This window comes from Ictalurus punctatus, chromosome 12 (genome assembly GCF_001660625.3).
Source record: "Ictalurus punctatus breed USDA103 chromosome 12, Coco_2.0, whole genome shotgun sequence".
Classification (NCBI taxonomy): domain Eukaryota; kingdom Metazoa; phylum Chordata; class Actinopteri; order Siluriformes; family Ictaluridae; genus Ictalurus; species Ictalurus punctatus.
Genome location: NC_030427.2, coordinates 19622560 through 19632487, shown reverse-complemented (window position 1 = coordinate 19632487; position 9928 = coordinate 19622560).

Below are 9928 nucleotides of genomic sequence, written 5' to 3'. Positions count from 1 at the left end.
GGAATGCAGTGCTTTCCTTTCTCCAAACATAACTCTTCTCATTTACACCAAAAATTCTTTTTTTTCTCATCCATTCACATACATTTTTAGACTTCTGGCTTGTCCACATGATCTTTAGCGAACTGCAGAAGGGCAGCAATATTCTTTTTGGAGAGCAGAGACTTTGTCCTAGCAACCCTGCCATTCACATCATTGTTCTTCAGTGTTCTCCTGATGGTGGATTCATAAACATTAACATTACCCAATGTGACAGAGGCCCTTAGTTGCATAGAAGTTACCCTGGGTTCTTTTGTGACCTCGCAGTCTATTACACGTCTTGCTCTTGGAGTGATCTTTGTTGGGTGACAACTCCAAACTGTTTCGAGATGGTTTTGTAACCTTTTCCAGTCTGATGAGCATCAACAACTCTTTTTCTGAGGTCCTCAAAGATTGTTGTTAGTGCCATGACTTCCACAAACATGTGAAGATCAGACTTTGATAGTTTCCTGTTCTTTAAATAAAACAGAGTCCTCACTCACACCTGATTGTCATTCCATTGATTGAAAACACCTGACTCTAATTTTACCTTAACTGTTATTATCTGCTAAACCTAGAGGTTCACATGCGTTTGCCACTCACATATATGTAATATTGGATAATTTTCCTCAATAAATAAATAACCAAGTATAATATTTTTGTCTCATTTGTTTAATTTGGTTCTCTTTATTTACTTTTGGTTATATTTATGCAGATATATAGAAAATTCTAAAATGTTCACAAAATTTCAAGCACCACGATAGATAGATAGATAGATAGAGTGCTAGTTTTTTCTCTATAATTATTTTTCTTTTAGATGGAGCTGCATTATGTAGCGGAATATTGACTCTAAGTATTTGGTTGCCTGATCGAGATCTATGAGGTCATACCACGAACCAGTCAAGGTTGATAACTCTGGGAGATTATTGATAAAACTACAGTATGTACTGTAGATGACTGTACGTTTGACGTGGTAGCATGGCAAAGTGCATATATTATGACTAAAACACATGAGATAATATAATGATCTGAGATAGCTTTAGACTGGGGTAGTGTGATTATACTTTCCATATTTAATCCAAATGAAAGTATTAAATTAAAAGTGTGACCACCGTTATGAGAGGGTACTATTACATTCCGATTAACCCCTACTGAATGGACTCGAGCACTGTTCTCAGTGGGTCTTATGAATTATCAAAATTAATATTCATATTGAATTATAATTAATATGGTAGGCTGATTGGTGTGTCTAAAGTGTCCGTTGTGTATGAATGGATGTGTGAGTGTGTATGTGAGTGTGCCCTGCGATGGATTGGCACCCTGTCCAGGGTGTACCCCGCCTCGTGCCCGATGATCCCTGGGATAGGCTCCAGGTTCCCCCGCAACCCTGAAGAAGGAGTAAGCGGTAGAAGATAGATGGATGGATGGATGGATTGAATATTAATAGGAATATTGTCTCCAACAATTAATGCTTTATCTACAGAAACAACCATGTTTGAGATGAAATCCATATATTCATGAAGTGTTGTCATAGTCAGTGTTGTGGAGCAGTTAGCTATAAGTGGTGACACTGCTAGCTTACATTTTTTGGTAGCATAGGAGTAGCCGGGTGTAACTACAGCATGTCCCAAAAGTCTCCATGCATAGGGGACTATGTATGCTCACACTACGTTGTTTGTGCCTTCGTCACTGGATTCGTCACAAAGTGTATTCCATGAAGACATGGTGCGTTAAGGTTGGAAGAAAGTGGAAGAACTCAAGTGTCCTGCACAGAGTCCTGACCTCAACCCCACTGAACACCTTTGGGATGAACTGAAACTGGAGCCTCCTCAACATCCCAACATCAGCGCCTGACCTCAATCTCACTAATGCTCTTGTAGCTGAATGATCACAGATCCCCACGGCCACGCCCCAAAATTTAGTGGAAAGCCTTCCCTGAAGAGTGGTGCTTATTATAACAGCAAACACAGGGGGAATAAATCTGGAATGGGATGTTCAGCAAGCACATATGGGTATGATGGTCAATTGTCCACAAACTTTTGGCCATATGGTGTATTTCCCGAAACTAACTGAACCAAGAGTACTGAAGTGGGCCCTCTGTGTACTTGTTACTGTTTTGTAGCTTCAGTGTAGTTAGCTTCTTTTCTTAGTGTATCTACTTCAGGGTTGGGTTCAAGATTCAGGATTGATTTTAATCCTGAGGTCATGTAATTGTCTGTGCAAGTTTCAGAATCAGAATCACTTTATTTTGCAAAGCACATTTGCAAGGAATTTGTCTTGATACAAGGTGCGGACATACAGTCCTCTCTGAAACTACTGGCATGGCAAGGCAATTTGTTTGTGCTATGCACCAAAGATATTTGGGTTTGAGATCAAAAGATGGATATGAGACGAGAGTTTAGGATTTCAGCTTTTATTTCCTGGTACTGATATCTAGAGGTGTTAAACAACATAAAACATAGAACCTTTTGTATCGGACCTCCAAATTTTTAGGCAAGCAAAAGAGTGAAACATGCAGGTAGGTGGAGTGGCTACTCTAGATGCCCCCAGGTGTGAGTCAAATGTGTTCCATTAATTCCAGCACTGTGACACTGGGGGTCTCACCAGATGAAGCACAAGTCCAGATGTGATCTGGCTAAGCACCGAATGCAGAAAAAAGTATGAGATTACTGAGAACTTAAGACATTGCATTGTATGTACCATCTTCATGGCTACAGAGACTGCAGAAGTACATCCCTCTGTGAGGTAGCTGATTGACATGTCGATTTTGTTATTTTAGCTGTGTAGGAACTGCTCACAAGCATACCACTTCATCTGATGGTGTGGGCATGTATGGTTGCCAATGGAACTGGTCCTTGTATTTATTGATGATGTGACTGCTGACAAAAGCAGTAGGAGGAATTCTGAAGTGTAGATCCTACGTTTAAGGTAGATCCTAGACTTTAAGGCAAAGAAGTGGAACGTTATGCAATGGCAGAACCAATTGAGCATGCATTTCACTTGCTGTAGGCAAAACACCTCAAGAACAAGCAGGAAATGGAGACAGCTTCAGTAAAGGCTTGGCACAGCATTACCAGTGAAGAAACCCATCGTCTCGTGATGTGTTTATGAGTTTCAGACTTAAGGCAGTCATTGACGGCAAAGGATTTGCAATCAAGTGTTAAAAATGACAATTTAATTTATGATTATGATAGTATTCCTACAATGGTCACCTGATTTGGATGTAAATATTGTTCAATTAAAGCTGAACGTCTGCACTTATTCTCATATTCATTATTTAATTTCACCCCAAAATACTATGGCAGACAGCTGAAATAACAATAACTTTGTCAATGTCCAAACATTGCAATTTCAACTCTCATCTTATTCCCTCTCCTTCAGTCATTTTGATCATTGAGACCTTGAAAATGACAGGAGAAAGACCCCAAAATCCCCCATATGAATGAGATGCAACAGGAGGTCTTTTAAGAAGCCATAGAGGGACTTTACCCTGAGGCTTGGAACCCCGTTCTCCTTATACTATAATCCTGGAAGCATATGTTTCTTAACTAATTTGGCTGTACAAAGACTTCAAATACAGCCAGGTCCATAAGTATTTAGACAGTGACACAATTTTCGTGATTCTGCCTCTGTACACCACCAGAATGGATTTGAAATGAAGCTATCAAGATATGATTAAAGTGTAGACCTTTAGCTTTAATTCAAGTGGTTTAACAAAAGTGAATGTATTAACTGTTTAGGAATTACAGACATTTTTCAGAGGTTCAAAAGTAATTGGACAACCCAATATAATCATAACTATTTGGATTATTTTTAATACTTGGATGCAAATCCTTTGCAGTAAGTGACTTCCTGAAGTCTGGAACTCATGGACATCAACAAATTCTGAGTTTCCTTCCTGCTTTGCCAGGCGTTTACTTCATCTGCCTTCTGTTGCTGCTTGTTTGTGGGTCTTTTTGTCTACATTTTTTGTCTTCACTAAGTGAAAAGCAGCACAATTGGGTTGAGGTCAGGTGAACGAAAGGACATTGCAGAAAATTCCATTTCTTTGACTTAAGAGGCTCTTGGGTTGCTTCTTCTCTTTTTGGTGTTGCTGAGCTCTCCAGTACATTCCTACTTTTTTTTAGAATGTACCAAATTGTTGATTTTGCCACTCTTAAAGTTTCTGCTCTTTCTGATGGGTCTGTTTTGTTTTTTTCAGCCTATTGAGGTCCTCCTTCATTTGCATCAACACCTCTTTGGACTTCATATTGAGCGTTCCCATGAACAGCTACCAAATGCAAATTCAACTACCAAATGCAAAATCAACTCCAGACCATCTATCTCCATAATTTGTCATGAAATAATGATGAAACAGACCACATCTGGCCATGAAACTGCTTATCAGTCGATTGTCCAATTACTTTTGAGTCTGTAAAAGAGAGGGACTCTGTAAAAAAATGGCTGTAATTCCTAAACAGTTAATGCAATGATTTTTGTTAAAACACTTGAATTTAAGCTGAAAGTCTACACTTCAATCACATCTTGATTGCTTCATTTCAAATCCATTGTGGTGGTGTACAGAGGCAAAATTACAAAAATGTTGTCACTGTCCGAATACTTATGGACCCGACTGTATGCTGCATGCTGCATGCTGACAATCTTAAATTTTATGTCAAACATTTGACTATTTTTGTGCACTCAAATAGTTCTGCTTTAGTCACCTGACTTTTTATAAGTGATGAATGGGCAACAATGAATGGACAACATACACCATATGGCCAAAAGTATGTGGACACCTGACCATCACCCCCATATACATGTTGTTGAACATCCCATTCCAGATTTATTCCCCCTTTGCTGCTATAAAAAGCTCCACTCTTCCACTAGATTTTGGGGCGTGGCTGTGGGGATTTGTGTTCATTCAGCTAAAAGAGCATTAGTGAGGTTGAGGTCAGGCGCTGATGTTGGGTGAGGAGGCTCCAGTTTCAGTTCATCCCAAAGGTGTTCAATGGGGTTGAGGTCAGGGCTCTGTGCAGGACACTCGAGTTCTTTAGCTTTTAAATAGAATCTTTTTTTTTCACCACTCTTATCTCTCCTAGTTTGTTTGTTCCTTTCAGTCACATTAAAAAATAAAAGTTAAATTGTAATTGTAGTCACATGCCTAGCTTGTCACATTGAATTGTAATGGTAAACTTTATTACACTGAAACAGGACATTTGCCTGGAGGTACCAATATAAAAGAAACTATTTCAATAGTTGCATAATTTTATAAAATGTACAATACATATTTCAGTAGTGAAGTAATATTTTAATAAAAACTTAAAATAAGGGAATATATTTAATTGTTTATTTTCAACATTTCATTTATGTATTTAAGTGTTTATTTCACTATTAATTGCTTTCATGCCTTAGTGCATGCTATGAAATAATTAAATCAGTCAACAAACCTGTCTTGCATGAACTCTGCCTGTGCCTGACTCCCTTTCCTCCTCAAATGCGTTTATCACAGAAGTTGTTATTTGTAGTGAATCACATCGTGCTCTCAAATAAATCTTTCCTACTGTACAATGTGATTCTGCATAGTCTTCCTTGGATGAGGTGACAGTGAAAACAGCAACATCCACATCCTAAATCAGAGTGCCATTATTTTATGTGAATAGACAACAATAAAACATTTTCAAATATCTCTCCTTGCTGTTCTGAAAAAGTATGAACGCACAAGGCTTTCTTTTTTGAGGTTTGTTTAGGACATTTCTCAGAAGCAAGTGCAAGTTCAAGTGGTTTTATTGTCATTTCAACCATATACTGGTGGTACAGTACATAGTGAAACGAAACAACATTCCTCCAGGACCATGGTGCTACATGAAACAAAACACTAACCACATGAGACGACACAGAACTAAATAAGATCTACACATTTTTACATAACATGCATGTGCAAACATATGCTAACAATACAAGACAGTACAGTAACTACTAAAACAGGACAATAGGAACAGTGAGATACAGTGTAGCACCGACCAGTACACAGTTTTAGTGTGGAAGTGTCCGATATAAGGTAGTGCATAAGGTAGGTGCCAAAGAGTAACAATATAATTTTAAAATGGTATAAATGCAAACATAACATGCTATGACTGAGTATTCAGCAGATTAGCTTATACCAAATATGGACATAGCAGTTATTGCAGTAGCAGCCAAGTAAAATGTATAACAGTGACAAGATATTAAATAATATATTTTTTATAAGTACAGTAGCAGCAAAAATGCAATAGAGTCAGTGCAGGAATGTGCAAATATTGCAGTGGGATGGTGCTCAGTTCAGAGAGAGAGAGAGAGAAAGAGAGAGAGAGAAAGAGTGTGTGTGTGTGTGTGTGTGTGTGTGTGTGTGTGGTAGTAGTAGCAGCCATTTAATCAACTTGAGTTAACTCTGCATAGGCCTCCAAGCAAAATAAATTAATTTGAATAGATCATTCAATCAAACATTAGTCCCTCCTGTTAGTTTTAATGAAAGTTATTGACAGATTTAATTGTTCCATGGCATTCCCAAAAGGCCAAAGCATGAACTAAATGAATAGCAAAAAGGAAATAAATAAATAAACATTGAAATAAACAATGGACTATATTCAATTTTTATTATTAATTATTAAGTCTTGATTTAACATCTTAGTTATTTAATTATCCAGTAAAAATTTTTTTTATGGTTAATTAATTAGTCACATAACTTTACTCTTCTTTAACTATTCTAAAATGGAATGACTTCTGTGCTTAGGGTCACTGTCCAGCTGCATGACCCACTTTCTCTTGAGATTCAGTTCATGGACAGATGTCCTGACATTTTCCTTTACAATTCACTGGTATAATTCAGAATTCATTGTTCCATCAATGATGGCAAGTCGTCCTGGACAAGATGCAGCAAAACAGGCGCAATCCATGATACTGCCATCACCATGTTTCACAGATGTGACAAGGTTCTTATGCTGGAATTCAGTGTTTTCCTTTCACCAAAAATAACGCTTCTCATATAATCAAAAATTTCTATGTTGGTCTCATCCATCCACAATTTTTTCCCCAACAGCCTTCTGGCTTTTCCATGTGATCTTTAGCAAACTGCAGAAGGGCAGCAATGATCTTTTTGGAGAGCAGTGATTTTCTCCTTGCAACCCTGCCATGCACACCATTGTTGTTCAGTGTTCTCCTGATGGTGGACTCATAAACATTAACATTAGCCAATGTGAGAGAAGCCTTTAGTTGCTAAGAAGTTACCCTGGGTTCCTTTGTAACCTTGCAGATTATTACACATCTTGCTCTTGGAGTGATCTTTTTTGGATGACCACTCCTGGGGAGTGTAACAGAGGTCTTGATTTTCTTCTATTTGACTTGATTTGTAAATAATCTATCTGACTGTGGATTGGTGGAGTCCAAACTCTTTAGAGATGGTTTTGTAACCTTTTCCAGCCTGATGAGCATCTTTTTCTTAGGTCTTCAGAAATCTTTCTTTGTGCCATGATACAGTTCCACAAACATGTGTTGTGAAGATCAGACTTTGCTAGATCCCTGTTCTTTAAATAAAACAGAGTCCTCATTCACACCTGATTGTCATCCCATTGATTGAAAACCCCTGACTCTAATTTTACCTTCAAACTAACTGCCAATCCTAGTGGTTCACGTTGACATTTATGGAATTTGGCAGACACCCTTATCCAGCGCGACTTACATTTATCTCATTTTTATGCATCTGAGCAGTTGAGGGTTAAGGGTCTTGCTGGGGTTTGAAATCGTGAATTTCCGATCAGTAGCCCAACGTCTTAATCGGGTTCCCTTTATTTACTTTTAGGACTTGTGTGAAAATCTGATGATGTTTCATATTTATGCAAACATATAGAAAATTCCAAAGGTTTCACACAAACTTTCAAGCACCACTGTATTGGGATTGTGGACTAGCCTAGAAATACAAGAAATGCCTTAGGTATAAATCCCTAAAGTTTATTAGATTTGGGACTGATCATTCTTACTTTCATTAATTTTATTTTAATTCAATCTAATTGAATATATTAGTCCTGGTAGAACAGAATTTGTAAGGGTGAAGAAGTGAACAGTTTACCCAAGCCACTGATGGCCGATATGTGATTTCCTTGTTTAAAAATACAAACTGCCAAAACACAGGCTGATCTAGTCAAGCTGGTATGCCATGTTTGCCAGCTGGTAAGTACTGGTAGATGGAAACTGGATTATCACTACTAATGCTACATTGTAAATAAGTTATGTTTAAGAAAATAACAACAGTAAGGCAATTACAAAAAAAAACAACAAAAAAAACAAACAACAAAAAAACCCCTCAAACCTTTATTGATCACTTTAGAATTTGGAAAGTAATTTAACAACCCACAAAGATGATCTTACGAGTTTGTCAAACTGGATTTTTTCAGCAGGGTTGCATTTGCTTTTGTGCTTGTTTACTTTTGAACTGCTGCTTTTAGTATGACAGACATCTATATAAATCCAAATAACTGTTATGTTTATCTAGACATAATCAACATTCCTTGGCTACACCAAATCTGGTTTCCTACCTAGTTTCCTTCCAAGTCCTTCCTCCACACTAAAAATCGCAAGAATATAAAGACGATATAATAGATCTAGCCAGTGTATCTCTTTTTTCACTTCCCTGCTCACTTACATTCTCACTTCTCTGCATTCTTCAAGTGCCTAACCACACTCATATCTACCTGTATATTAGTTTCACTCTGCAGTCCTACTCTAATGACACACACACGCACACACACGTTCATTACCAAATTTTAAGATATTTTGTTATGACAGCTCTTTACAATTGTGTTCTTTGTGAATCACACTAAATAATAATAATAATAATAATAATAATAATAATAATAATAATAATACATTTTGATTACATTTGCAGCCCTACCCTGTTGAAAAACAAAACAAAACAAAATATAATAGAAACCCCCATAGAATTTGTAATGGTTTTAATGTTTATAATGAAAATTTTATTGGTTTTAATGGAAACTGTAATGGTCTCTGTGGGTTTCTACTGGTAATTTGTTGCCTTATATTAGTGGCATGTTATATCTAGTGGATACCATTAAGGACCCATAATGGTAATGGTTTTGGTGGTTAGCTGATGGTTTTTAATGTTATTTGTAGTGGAAACCATTAGAATTTCTGCGATGGTTTCTATTTTGTTTTTCAGCAGGATAGTGTCAACTGACTATATGGAGTGTGGAGTAATACACAATAGTAATGGAGAAATAAAAATGCTATATAAACTGTAGACCTGTAGTACAGTGCAGTAAAATAAGTTAAAAAACTACTGTGGTAGCACTGCAATTAAGAAAAAAAAAGCAATACATGTATTTTAAATACAGAACTCGCTTCTTTTCTACTGCAATACTAAAAATGCATGTTTTTTTATGGCACACAATGTCTTCCTAAGAGAAATCATCCCACAACATGGATATGTAATGCTATAATATTTAATTACATACAAACAAATGCATGAATAGAATTATCTCTCTGCTGGGGGGGGGACGACGACAATAGAGACCCTCACAGAATCTGTAATGGTTTTAATGGAAACTATAATGGTCGATGTGGGTCTCTACTGGTGATTTGTTGCCTACGTCTATTGGATACCATTAAGGACCAATAATGGTAATGGTTTTAATGGTTGGCTGATGGTTTGTAATGTTATTTGAATTTCTGTGGTGTCTTCTATTGTATTTTGTTTGTTTTTTTCCAGCAGGGATTTGCAATAAGTATTAAATAGCGTAATAAGTAGGTTGAGCTTGCTCGAGTGTAATGTTTGGATCCGCCCCTAAGTTTTACTTCTCACTTTAATAAATGCGCATGCTTTTACGATTTTGCATAGCCATTTTTTTTTATTAATCGCATTGTCTCTTTATACAAAACTTAT